The sequence below is a fragment of the Aulonocara sp. 'chitande type north' Nkhata Bay genome, linkage group LG15 (assembly GCF_057382095.1).
Source record: "Aulonocara sp. 'chitande type north' Nkhata Bay isolate Kocher_YH1m ecotype deep benthic linkage group LG15, A_spYH_male_GT1.1, whole genome shotgun sequence".
NCBI lineage: Eukaryota > Metazoa > Chordata > Actinopteri > Cichliformes > Cichlidae > Aulonocara > Aulonocara sp. 'chitande type north' Nkhata Bay.
Window position 1 is genome coordinate 11,356,518 of NC_141358.1, and position 13,351 is coordinate 11,369,868.

The 13,351-nt window shown below is 39.2% G+C and overlaps 1 protein-coding gene across 4 annotated transcripts in view; it reads right to left on the reverse strand.

Moving 5' to 3' along the window:
* Positions 1 to 12,910, reverse strand: part of wasf1 (WASP family member 1) — a 63,482-nt gene extending 50,572 nt beyond the window's left edge. For 2 of the 4 annotated variants that reach the window (XM_086264123.1, XM_086264122.1), the window contains exon 1: positions 12,462 to 12,825. The gene's annotated coding sequence lies outside the window, so the exon portion shown is untranslated. Of the gene's footprint in view, positions 1 to 12,461; positions 12,828 to 12,848 lie in introns of those variants that run through there. The other 2 variants (XM_086264121.1, XM_086264120.1) reach the window with 2 other exon arrangements.
* Between the last annotated feature and the right edge of the window lie 441 nt (positions 12,911 to 13,351).

The following is a 13,351-nucleotide window of genomic DNA, read 5'->3' on the forward strand; positions in this document are numbered from 1 at the left end:
ATGGGTCAGTATGACTTGGGTCAAACACTAATTGAGCACCTTGAAAGTGTAACTAGTCATTAAACAGATGTAAAACAAAAGGATATAATAAACTACAGTATCAAATACATATCTTAAACCTAAAAAATGATAGTAATAGGTGGTCCTACAGTAGCAGCCAAGAAGGCAGAGGCCAGTCACTGCCCTTTAGGCCCTTTTCCATATATAGAAACAGTTTGCTCATTAGGGGTCAACAGGTCAGCCGCAGGCATTTTTTGACCTGTGCCTTCTGATATCTCATGACCACCACACTGGCTTCCTCCACCTTATGCACACGCACACATTTAATCCTGGACGATTTTAAAATCCCTCTGCAAGTCAAAATGGTAGATGCTAATCTAGACAACTGGGTGGGAAGAAAGAATGAATCTCTACAGAAAAAAAAAGAAGAAGCTAAAGCAAATTATAAAATGTGGTCTAACAGGCTTGTATTAACAGTACTATAGAAGATTTGACTCAATTAAGGCTTTGGTCATTCACTTACTCTGTCATTACATTGAATAATGGTAATCTCCAGGCTTACCAGGCAGTTTTTCCAAGCAATGAGAAGACATTTTTATATTATGGCAGACTGTTACTTAAGGTGTCTGCATGATTCAGTTCACTATATTCAGTGAATAGGAGCGCTTGTGTGCATGCTGGTCTACAGACACAATCCTGTCTTCCATCTGCATCCACACACATGGACACACATACACACACAAGTCATCCATATAGATTTGATCATTAGATCAAAAAAAAAAAAAAATCCAGTTTCTTGTCTCTAGAGAAAGCAATACGGGTGACAATGGTACAAAGATGAGGGAGACAAAGCACCTCTTGGTCCCTTTTCTCCCTCTTTCTTTTGGCTGTCACCAGGCATTGTGAGGCTCTCTGCTCGTCTCCTGTTGGCACATCTTGAAAGGGAAGCAAAATCCAATTCTTCCGACAGGTAGAAAGCCCCTGACTTGCGTATTCCCTCTACCTGTTTGCTTCTGGGGGTTTTTTTCTCTTCTTATCGGTGGGCATATTTCAAGCCTCTAGTCTCCTCAGCCGCAATAAGTGAGGCTTGCGTGTGTGTGTGTGTGTGTGCGTGCGTGTCTACACAGGCAAAAGTAACAGACGAATAAGAAAGAGACAATCTATAGTAGCCGTTATCTCTGCTCCCACACGATTCTTTATTATCTATTACGGTTGGTCAAACTTTGGCTTCTCTGCCACCCTCCTCATCACTGCACCCCTGAGAGTGTGTGTGTGTTAGGATATCTGAGACACCCTGCCCTTGTCAATCATAGTCACCACTGCATCATTCGACAACCCAGAGCTCTCGATGCTCCTCTGCTACTAGATAAGCACTTCCTAAGCTAAACTAATAGTCCAGCTCTCCCTCCCACACATAAGAGCCCTTCACTTTGCAAACATAGAAGTGTCTTCCGCCCCTTAACAGATATGCAGGAGAAATTCAGGAAAAGAGGCCCCTTGCAGTAAATACACTACATATATTAATCAAGTAAGCTCAGACTCAGGAACAAGGTTCGTTAAACTCCCCAATGCATTTTAATAATTTGTGATCCAAATCAAAGCCCGGGGAAATAAGTTTCTTCTATTTTCTATAACTAAGCAAAATTTGGGTATTTGCAAGGAATAATAAGACATTCAAGTTAATGCACTCTCTCAACAGCATTTCGACTGAACAGCTTGATGGTTAGTGGAAAATTTTCTAGAACGGCACCAACTACTGCCTGTGTTTACTTTGGCAAATTTTGTGCCTTTTTACAGTGAAGAAAATGCTAACACATGCTAGCATGTTAGCATGTGGCTGTGAGCGAGCTTATGGTGCTGTGCCCATATTGCACATGCATGAAAGAGAAGATCAGGGAGGCTGACTGGCCAGTCACCAGTAAGAGCCGAGAACACTGGCAACTGATTCCAGACTAAGTTCTCACCGGCTCCATTTTGAGAATAACCACCGTTGCCAAGCAGCAATAAGGAAATTATATTCATGCAAATTAGTTGCATGCTGTGCGTCAAAGGTTTGCATGTTTGTTGAGGTATTTCCCCTGTTTGTTGTGATCACTGTTAGAGTCGTTACTCAAAAAAAGTCATCATTACACATATTACACAAAACGCTTTTCTTAAGGGTAATGCAGTACGTCACTTAACTACTCCTGGGAAAATGTAATTTGTTATAGTACTTGTTAAATTACTTTCATGTTGCTCTTTCATGTTACTCTTTAAAACAGCTGAAACACGCCATCTCATAATCGCCATTTAAACCTGAGGCTACAACCGCACTGACCAACACAAATTCCTAATGAGTACACACATCTCGAAGATCTTTCTCCTGGTAGAATACAAACCTAACCGCACAAAGCAAAGATGAAAACAAGCACAAAAAAGCAACCGTCACATTGAATCTGCTTTAGAAAAGGGAACAGGTAGAAAGAGAGGCTACAGCCTGACTGCTCATCTGTTTGTTACTTGTTAAGTTAAGGGTCTGGCTGCTGGGGTCGGCAATCACTAAGCTTTTACTCTGGGTTCTTGCCTAGCTTAGCTTAGCATGCCGACCTAGTAGATGCTTGCAAAAAAACAAACTTGTGTTAGCAGCATAATGCGGTCGTTTCTTTCCTGGATGCAGTTTTCTACTTTACCACGTTACCATTTATCTCGCCCTTTTGTGCAATAAACATAAACGTGCATATCCATGCTCTAGACTGCCTCGCTATTTTCCTCCTCTGACTTTCGAACTGAAAACAGCTGATTATAGTGAGAGTGCAAGAACTGATAAGCAGGATCAATAGACAGGCAGGCTAATGATTCAAAGGAATTGAACTACTATGAACTGGTTTTCTACAAGAACCGCTTCTCGATTCCAATCTCTAATATGCTCTCTGTTTCAGTTGCAAGGAAAAAAAATCTGAACATTGAAAAAAAAACAATAATAACAATAACAATAATAAGGTGTGAACAACTCTGTTTCCACTCTCTTTTTTGATATTAAAAATTAAAATAAATAAATAAATCAGGAAATGGGATTTTTGACCTTGTCAATGAATGATAAACCTAAGGGTGACAGGTTTGCAACAACAAAATACAACAACTCACGAAGTAAGCATGTTAGTGTTAAGGAAAGCAATGAAACCAGTGACTCTTTTAGAATCAAACCGTGATAGTAATACACTGACAATATAAACTTATCTTTTAAATTTGATAACTTGAATTAATTAAATACATTTTTAAAGATTAATATGGTTTAACTTATATAGGAACTAATTTTATTTAATTTAAATCAGAAAAATAATGTTATGAAAACCGTGAAATAAACTTGATTCCCCCCTGCTTGTTGCAGGTGTCTATAGAAAGTGAGAAGGTAACTGTCAGGTGTTTGCAACAGCTAAATACAATAAACAACTCACCAAGTAAGCATGTAGGTTCTAATGAAGGCAATTAAACTAGTCATGCTTTAGACCATAGGTGTCAAACTCTGGCCCGTGGGCCAAATTTGACCCGCAGCCTAATTACATTTGGCCCGCGAAGCCATACCAAATTACTATTAAAGCTGGCCTACTGGTATTATACAGCTAATATATATATATATATATATATATATATATATATATATATATATATATATATATATATATATATATATATATATATATATATATATATATATATATATATATATATATATATATATATATATATATATATATATATATATATATATATATTGTTTAGTATTAAGCTTTGCTTGTTCCATATTCAGTTTTCCAGCAAAACTTATTTGAGTCCATAAGAAAAGATTCATTCTTATTTTCAATAAATATTAAAGTTAGCCCGCGACTTTGTTCCAGTTTTGAATTTTGGCCCACTGTGTATTTGAGTTTGACACCCCTGCTTTAGACTAAGACCTTGATGGTAGTATAGTGGCAATTTAAAATAAGCTTTTAAATTAAATAACTTAAACGAATTAAATAGCTCAATTGGCTGAAAAAAAAAAACTACAAATATTCTTTTTTTTTTTAAATTAATTATGCATTGGGAAAATTATATATAAAGCTCTAGGCAACATGTGCCCTTGTTTCTTCTGCTTCCTCTCTGTTACCGTTACTCTCTGTCACCTTTCCTTGCACTCACTTTAAATCTGATCAATCCTTCAGACATGGCTGATGTACAACTACGACTTAATGTTGACCGCAAAACCAGCAATCATGAGCTTCACCGAAAGCAGTCAGCAGTGAATGTGCAGCTTCTGCTTATGTAAAGTAGGACACGACAGAGAGGAATATAATATATATGTGAGAGGCAGTGGATGAGAGGTGTGAGTGAGACAGGAAGCACACAGGAAGCTTGTAATGAAGAAGGCGAGACAAACTAAGGGAAAAAAAGAAAAAAGCTTTCCAGCAGGCCAAGTGCCGAGGCCAGGTCTGTCTGTCAGCACCCATCTGTCCTCCTGAGGCTACGCAAACTAGACTTCTGCCTCAAGATGCCGCTAGCATTTATACAACCAAACACACTAAAGTAAAATGGTTCTTTGACCTTATCCTACACTCCAGGAAGGACCTATGTGGGCTGCCTCTTTACTCTTTAGATAGAGGAGGATGGCTTTCCTCCAGGCAGCTCACGCTATGCTAATCCAAATAATGACCTGGCATTTAACCAGCTATAAGGCTGATTAAGCAAACACAAGCAGACAACATTCTTTGGTGAATACCCATCTCCTATATGTCATAATCTGCAGCTCAGAAGGGAGTGCAGATTATGACAGAAAATCTTCATCAAATTTAATACTCAGAGAGCACCTTAAGTGATCACCCACCATCCCAGCGATTGACTCTTTTTTTTGGCTCTTGCCATTATGGATTGCTTTAGAGCCTAAACAAGGGCTGAATAACCTTTCCTGCAAAACAACAGGACCATTATTACTGCAGTCCACATGCCACCGTTCACAGAACTAACTTTTCCAGGTTATCACGGATGTTTCATGTGGTCCGTATGTATTTCTGTGACAGTTTTTAAATGTGACCATTGTGCTACTGAATTTGAATTTACACCTTGCACCAATAGGTTGGAATAAAGGCACGCAAACGTCTTTAAATTTGGGAGTAAAATTTCAGGCGGCAACAAAAACCTTCCAGATATATGTATGTTATTTATCCAACTGGTGCACTAGCCTGAACACCTGCCATCTGGGGTGTACACTGCATCTACACCCTAGATGGCAAGATAAAGTGAATGCATTTTATTTTCATTGTGCACTTATGGGGGAAAAAAAAAAATAAAGTTGCTAAAGTGAACCCATTGATCTAATTTCTAGTCCCATCATTTTATTCGGATACTTTTAGGGCAGCTTTGCATGATTCACAGTTCAAAATAATTCTTATTTACCGTATCCATGGTGTGCATGGTGTTCCCTCAGTTTATCTGAAACTTTGGCCATGTTTAATCCAAATATAAATGTAAATAACCTTAATAGTATACATATCACAGAAAATATAGAAAGGGATAAAAGGTAGCCTTTAAGGTCTTCAAAGAGCCTTTATTCATGTAATGGGGAGGTGTGGTGCTAGAATTATGTTTTGTTTTGTTTTTAATAAAGGTATAGCAGAAGAGAGTTGGGATTCAGGTGTAATATGAAAGTACCTTCTAAGAACTTACTTTATACCTGTGTAAATGGCAGATTTACTGACTGCCATGTTGACTGTATTCTATTGATATTGGTATGCAATGGAAACGCAACTGACAGAGCAAGTAATTTTGAATAGAAATGCATACTGTACTGATAAAGTTAGGAACTGTCAACCAGCCAGTTGCAACACGACAAACAAAATTAACATTTCTCTGCAGCAGGAAAAGAGCAGAATTTCCTGCCGTGGTGAGCTAGCACAATCTGTTATGTCATTCACTATATTAATGGCGTGGAACTAGAACACATTAGAGGTTTCAGCTTAAAGTACCGACTGAAATAACTGTCATCAGTATTCTTTTTGCCACAGTCCTATTTGCATTTTTGTGTTCTCAGCTCAAACTAATTCTGCAATGGGCAGACCATAGCCATCAGTGTCCTGCATCATAAAAACAGCGGAGTAGTAAGTAGCTATGTCAAGCGGATGACAGTTCACAGTTACAGCTCACTGGCTGGCTACACTCTGACCTCTGAGGCAATGAATCACATTCACACATCGGCCATCTTGTGACCCACTCAACAGCACTAAATGTTTAAAAATAAATAAATAAAAATGCACCAGGATATGCGTGATGTCAGGTGTGATACAAAAGCAAAAAACACACACATTGATCCCCCACCTATTGCTCTAGATGTACAACTAATAAATAATCCATACTGGTAATGTTAGTCTAGAAACATAACTTATCTCAAGATGTATCATCTCTAATGTATATGAACATTAGAGATGTTCATATACATCTGGTAACGTATTCCCTTTCTTACATAACAGTGAGCCTAGACACGCTCTTAGCTGTGGGCATGTGTCTATAAATGAAAGACTGTTATGTAAGCAACTGCTGCATCTCAGACCATTCCCATGGCTTGGCAGTTTAGAATGACTTTGATTCAGCATCATATCAGATACATTTTACTCTACTTTAGAGAGGCCTGACAGTAGATAATCACAATCAATAACTACCTCCATATTTCCTCTGGCCACAGCAATGAATTTTACAGGAAAATTACAGCATATAGGATTCTACTGAAGCAAAACCTTCACACATTGACGCCCTATCCTACAGCCAGTAACAAATGCCTAAACTCCATCTGACCCCTGCTCTGGAGCAGTTTTTGTGCTGGAGGACTGACAGAATCGCTTTATGATAAGCATGTATTTAAAAAAAAAAGAAAGAAAAAAAGATGAAGTGGTTACTGAATAGGAGGTTTCTTGCAGAGGATTTAATTGAATTTGGCATTTGCTGCTAACCATCAGAGACAAAAGGAAAGGCGAGCCTCCACTTCCGATCGTCCCATCTGAGAGGGAAGAGCAGCTTACACTCACAGCCTCTGCTGGGCTTCCATCCAGTGCAAATCAGACAAGCCTTGTACTTGGGCCTCATGCAAATCAAAGCAGAGCTGGATCCTTGCTGCGAGCTGTAAATGAACAGCCAAATATTGGCTTCTAATTGAAAGCAGCAGTTGCCTGTGTGCACAGGCACCCCTGCTGTGAAACAGTGGACAAACACACTGAAGGTGTACACTAAGGTTACTGCTCCATTTGTGTCCTCTTTTCCCACCATTTTCCTCCATCCCTTTTTGCATTTTTTTTATTAGCCATGGCTTTGTTTTCCTCTTTTAAAGACTACTATTTAAATAACATTTTATAATATTAAGATCTTTTATAGCAGCAGCACTTCTAACAAACATGGTAGTCTTCAGGGTAACAATAATCCTGAACTAGATCTAAAGAAATTGTGTAAAACATAATACGCCCAAGAGAAAATCTCATCTGCATCTCTTATTTTCTTCGTTATTCTTGATGGTAACGTATTCCCTGCTCCACCACAGGGAGAGAAACAGAGAAGAATAATGAGTGCTTATGAAAATCCTGATGAAAATTCGGTGCATCTGTAATTGAACACAGACATACTAAGTCTTGACAAGAGAGATTCAAGCTGTGGCTGTGATAAAGGTGCTTTTGCTTTCCATTTTTCAGCCTCCATCAATCATCGCACATGATCACAATGACCATTCCAGCTCAATAAGAACCAATCAGTGAAATGGGCAAAAATAGGAGACTGAAGATATGGCTGAAATCAAGACAGAAAAAGAACACACGTATTCAAAATGAGGAAGACGGGTAAAACAGAAGAGATTATATTTTTATTCTTTGTGAAACATTATGGCTCTATTTTGCCTAACTTTGAATATTCAAATGCATTCAAATATGCACATGCTCTAAGTGCAGCTGAGGAGATCGTTTTGAAGTCAGAAAGCAGCACTGACTAATGGTAGCAAACAAGGCAGAAAAAAATAAATGGTGATCTAAATTGAGAAAAGGCAACTTACAATTTAACTGCTTTGCCAATATAAACGCCTAGAAAACCCCCAACTCTGGACATCATATACGCACAAATACAAACACTGTTAGTCTCTGAGCCTAAAGTTCCCAGGGAGAACCGTGTATCCAGTTTGCTCCTAAAGCAGATGAAGCCTACATTGTGCCGAGAAAGGGATCAGACTACATTTACCTTCCAAACATACACTTGACACCAGGGGAGTGGCTTCAACCGTCCACAGTTTACCCCATTGTGTAGCGATTTTGGCTTTCAGCTGGCAGAATAAGCCAGGTCAGTCATGGGACACCATGGTGCTCCATTTCCCAAATGCGTGGCTATTATGTCAAGTCCAAAGAGGATTCTTTATTAAATTTGAAGCATGTGAGCCCAGAAAAGACCTCATGATTGTTATTCTATGAGCTGGAAGTTGACAAAATATTTTTAGCCAGAATTTCAAGCCTTCAACCTTTTTTCCTTATATTTTTATTTATTTATTTATTTACTTGCTTGTTTTTTTGTTTTTGTTTTTAATCAGCTCTGTACCATAGACTGCTAAGACAGCACGTACATACACTTCCTATTCCTCAAGCTGCATCTGACAGATATGAAATACAGTCTCAACTCAAGACAAATCCTTTCTAAAACTCGTCAGAGCCTCAAGTGATGTAGTGAATGAGAGAACTCTTGCATGTGTTTAAACACTGTGCAGCTGTGGCAGCAACAGCGTGCTGTGTAGATATAACGAAGGCAAATAAACTGAAGGGAATAACGCCTTGTGTTCCATTCAGCTTTAGATGACGGAAAGACAGATAACAGATCGTTACAGATGGGAAAGGGGTACCCTTAAACTCAGTTGTGATATCTTTCTTTTTGTCCAGTTGACTGTCCCTCTGGCACTATCAGGCAAGTCTTTTTCAGAGTTACCTTGTCAACTCTAAGAAAGCCTGTCAACACCCTCTCCTCCCTTGTGTGAAGATAAAAGACAAAAGGCAGAGAGTTACTTACTATGCCAGATTTATAAAAGACATGGTATAGCAGATTTTTAAGACTAAAGATCAAGTTATGGTGCTCTGTGATCAAAATTTTGGATTTTATATATCTTTGGAGATATTAAGCCTTTCTTCTCAATAGAAGTAATGTATTTTATTTCTGAAAATGGCGTTCTACCTTTGTTCCAGGGTGGCATCACTGAAAGAAAGCAAAACATTATCTGCCATGAGGCACAACAGTAAGTCCTGAGTTAAGGCACACTATGACAACTTCCATCCCTGGAGTTTGACCGAGGACTGGATTAAGACATGGAAGCAAAGCAAAAAATTAATAAAGGAGAGAACGTGGACAGCATCCCCTACTGAAGAAAAGCAAGTTAAAAAGAAATGGTTAAAGAAATACAGTGAGGCAGTTGGTGTAAACTCTTGGAAGTGGTGGAGGCAGTGGTAGTAAGACACAAGGAGCACCAGTCAGGGAGGCTTAACCGTGCACTGGTGTCTCTCTGTCAGACCAGTTCACACTGCAGACAGAAGCAGTATTATAGAGCTGTGGGCCTGGCCAAGAAGAACAATAGCTCCTGTGTGCTGGGCCCTCTGGAGGATCCTAACAGCTGGGAGATAGGAGGGCTGCCTGTAGCTCAACTAAATGGCACGTAAGCTGGCATTACACATTACGCACACTCGCATTCATTTTTGCGCTCTCTGCCTTTCCCAGAATCCCTAGCCCACCTTCCTCCCACCACCTCCTCTCGCCTCTTCATGCCAGGCACCCATCACTCACTTAACTCTCATCTATTCCCCTCCTTTCTCTTTCTACACACTCTTTCCTTATGCCCCCTGTCATTCTGCGTCCCCCTATCACCCTTCTCCTCCTCTGAGGAGAAAGACCAAAAAGAAAGACCCTAAAAAAAGACAGCAGAGGAGAAAGAGATTTCTTGCTAGCATGAGAAAGTCAAAGACTGGCAGAGGATCAGAGCACTGTCAACAAATAATAGACTTCCAAAAGCCTCCACAGGAGGCTGTTCAGTCATGAGGGCCTATGAAACACATTTAAATAAAAAAGCACGAGAAGTGCACACTGATGAAATGTCATCCCTCACAGCAAAAAGTTCACAAACAGCATAACATAAAATGGCAATAGGCTCGATTCTATTCTGAGGAGACACCTGTAGCAAAACTGAGAAACTTTTGTATATATTCATGTATCAAAGAGCGGCCAATGTGAACAGAGCCCTCAACTGTGTATTTGTCACCTTGGCATGACGTTTTTCAGGACCAAAAAAGACATGCATATAACATAAAGGTCAGAAAGTCGCCTGCTTTAAAAAGAAGTTGCCTCAAACTGAACTACTGCCTCTTGTCTGGACCACATCAGACATCCTTTAAGACATGTCCACTGAGGCTGAATCAGACCGGTGGTTAGGGGACAGTCTCTGGATTATGTCCTCAAGCCAGCTCTGAATCCAAACAATATGACAAATGGTCCCTGCATGATCCCTCAGAGCGCTTATGAAAGCTAGGCTATAGTTCTCAGTCATGTGATAGTTTGGAGGCCACTCCTGCAGGCTGATATATTTAACAGCTGCAATGGCCCACAGACCATTTTGTTTCTGCCATATGCTCTTAACCTACAGATTTTTTTTTAAACGTTTTTAAAAGATATCCATTCATCTGGAGTCTTGGTGACATTCACTGCACTACTGTAAATTTTACTCATCTGCAGTTCAGGTCACATACAGTTGATCAGAACAAGACTAAAGTAGTATTTCCCTTGAAGTTGAGTTCTTCTGCTCCAGCCATCATACAGGACCATGACAGATCTTCTCTCTCTCATATATATATATATATATATATATATATATATATATATATATATATATATATATATATATATATATATATATATATATATGTGTGTGTGTGTTTGATGTGGGCTAATTTGATATAACAGGTAAATATTTAAGGTCATCTGGAAAGAGTCAACATCTTCTCTATCTGCATTAATTATTAATGCAGCTTCTGATCAAATCGAGGAATTAAGTCTTATTTATGCATTCCACTGAATCACAGCCAAGGCAATGTGAGTGTACAGAGCTCTGCATTTGTTGATTTGGACAAGATGTCTAGCCTTGTAGGATAAATAGCTTCTTTCTTTTTTTTAACCTCACTATTTATTAGAAAAAAAAAAGAATAATTATTAAATTCCTGCCATCACATGTAAACCCTAGTTTACCTCGCTCTGTATTTGTTATTTTAACACATCAGAGGCACACTAATCCACTGTCAGAAGCAGCATCCACAGTGGCATACATGGATTTTTAGCAATAGCTCTGCAGCTGATGTTTCTAAAGGTGATTCATTCATCATCAACCACGAAGCTGAACCCACACTGTCACTACAGGCTGTTCTTACATTTACTATTGCATTTTTAAAAGAGGCAAACCATGAAATATGCTGCTGGCCACTCAGCAGGCAATAGTTACCTGCAGCAATCCAAAGACCCAACTCTTAGTTTGTCTCAACTGGACAGACTGTAGAAAAGATATGCTCACTTTGATGAAGTGCAAAGCCCATATTAGCCGGCCTCCTGTGTATCAAAGAACATATTCGTGCTGTCACTACATATAAAAGCTGATTACTGCACAGCGGTCACAAAACGACGATGCCCCTCGTGCCCACTTTTCTTGTTGCACTTGAAGTAGTACAAAGAAGGTTTCGGATTTCACAGAGCATGATTTTCACTGGGCTGAAGGCTTACCATCCCCCCATGACTGCAAACGAAGCTGGCTGGAATAGACCCCAACCCCTGTCCTCCTTCTCCTCTGCCTCGCAGAGGCAAATCAATGCATTCTTATAAAATTAACTGCCCGTGGTTCCCTTCATGACACTGTAGCAAACTGCCCACTCCACAAACTCGCTAACAAATAAAACACACTCTACGTCTTTTTATTTATTTGTTTATGCACGTTGGGTTAATTGGGGAGCATTGCAAATATTTGCTCTCTGCTTTTCTCACTAGTGTGATATTCTTCAGACTCACTATGTCAAGACGCTGCAGCGGGATCTCATGCAGATGTGCAGCTGCAATTTATCACCCAGCGGTCCCATTACCAATTCCTCCTTTAGTCATTCAAAAATAAAAATGCTACTGGTAGGTAGGCTACTTTGTGGGATTTTGACCACTTTGGTAGCCTAACGTTGTTCTCATTGCCACAATTGTCAACTGTACACCGGGTAAACGTGGGAGTCAGTGATGGCCAGGCAGTTTTAAATTACCAAGACCGTTATTAGTCGAGCAGCTCCAGTTGAAGTCTAATGTTACAACACGGTGACTCGGTTTTATGACGGTAAGTTGCCGCTGTGCTAATAGCGATAACATAACGTTACTAAAGTCCCATTTTGCATGATGCACTGCAGTGCAAAATTTAAAAAGAAATTATTTACCTGATACGTTTGTAAGAAGAAAAAAAAAACCCTCTTATTTTCTCTCCATCCTTACTGAGCAGCAGAGTGTGCCACCGTGTCCAAAAATTTAAATCCCCGGGTCGGATCCATGGTTGTACTGTCTCCGTAATCAAATGTACTCCTGCTGGAAGAGGCGGCGGCGGAGATGAATCCAGCCACTTTTTTTCCAAAGGGATTCTCTGGGCAAATGTTGATGAAATTGGCAATAAAGTTAGTCCGGTTAAGCTTACATCAGGTTTCACGTCATAAAACCACTTTGATTTTTACCCGTATGCGACATTTGTTTTCTTTCTAAGAGAAGTAGTGTGAAATTACGTATATCCACAAGAAAACGTCCCCATTGAAATCGGTAATAATGGTACGTACCACTCTATTGTTGGGGCGCGAGAAAACGTCCCATGCTGCTGCTGAAGTGTACTCGTGGGAGGCTCGTGCGCGTTCGCGGTATTGGCTTATTATCTCAAACCTTGGTGTTGTGCTGTCCAATCGATTTCAGGGAGGGACACACTGATTTGGATTATTTCAAACATTACAGTTGAAGAGAAAATAAAATCACACAGTGAATCAATATATTCACAACAACACATTAAACAACATACTGACAGCTTATCTTGAAAAACAAAATACTGCCTCGTTAGTATTTCGTCTCATTTTACAAACTGCCGCCATAATTTTGGTAGTTTTGCCTAAAAGTGTTAATTGTAATAATTCTAATTCTAGCAAAGTAATATTTAAATGAGTAATATTCTAGCCAACTGAAATATCTGTTTTATGAATGTCTTCAAAATATATAAATTAATACATTTATATTTAATGAATGTAATGAATTAATAATTTTAAGTTAATAATTCCGGTCATACGTATAAGAT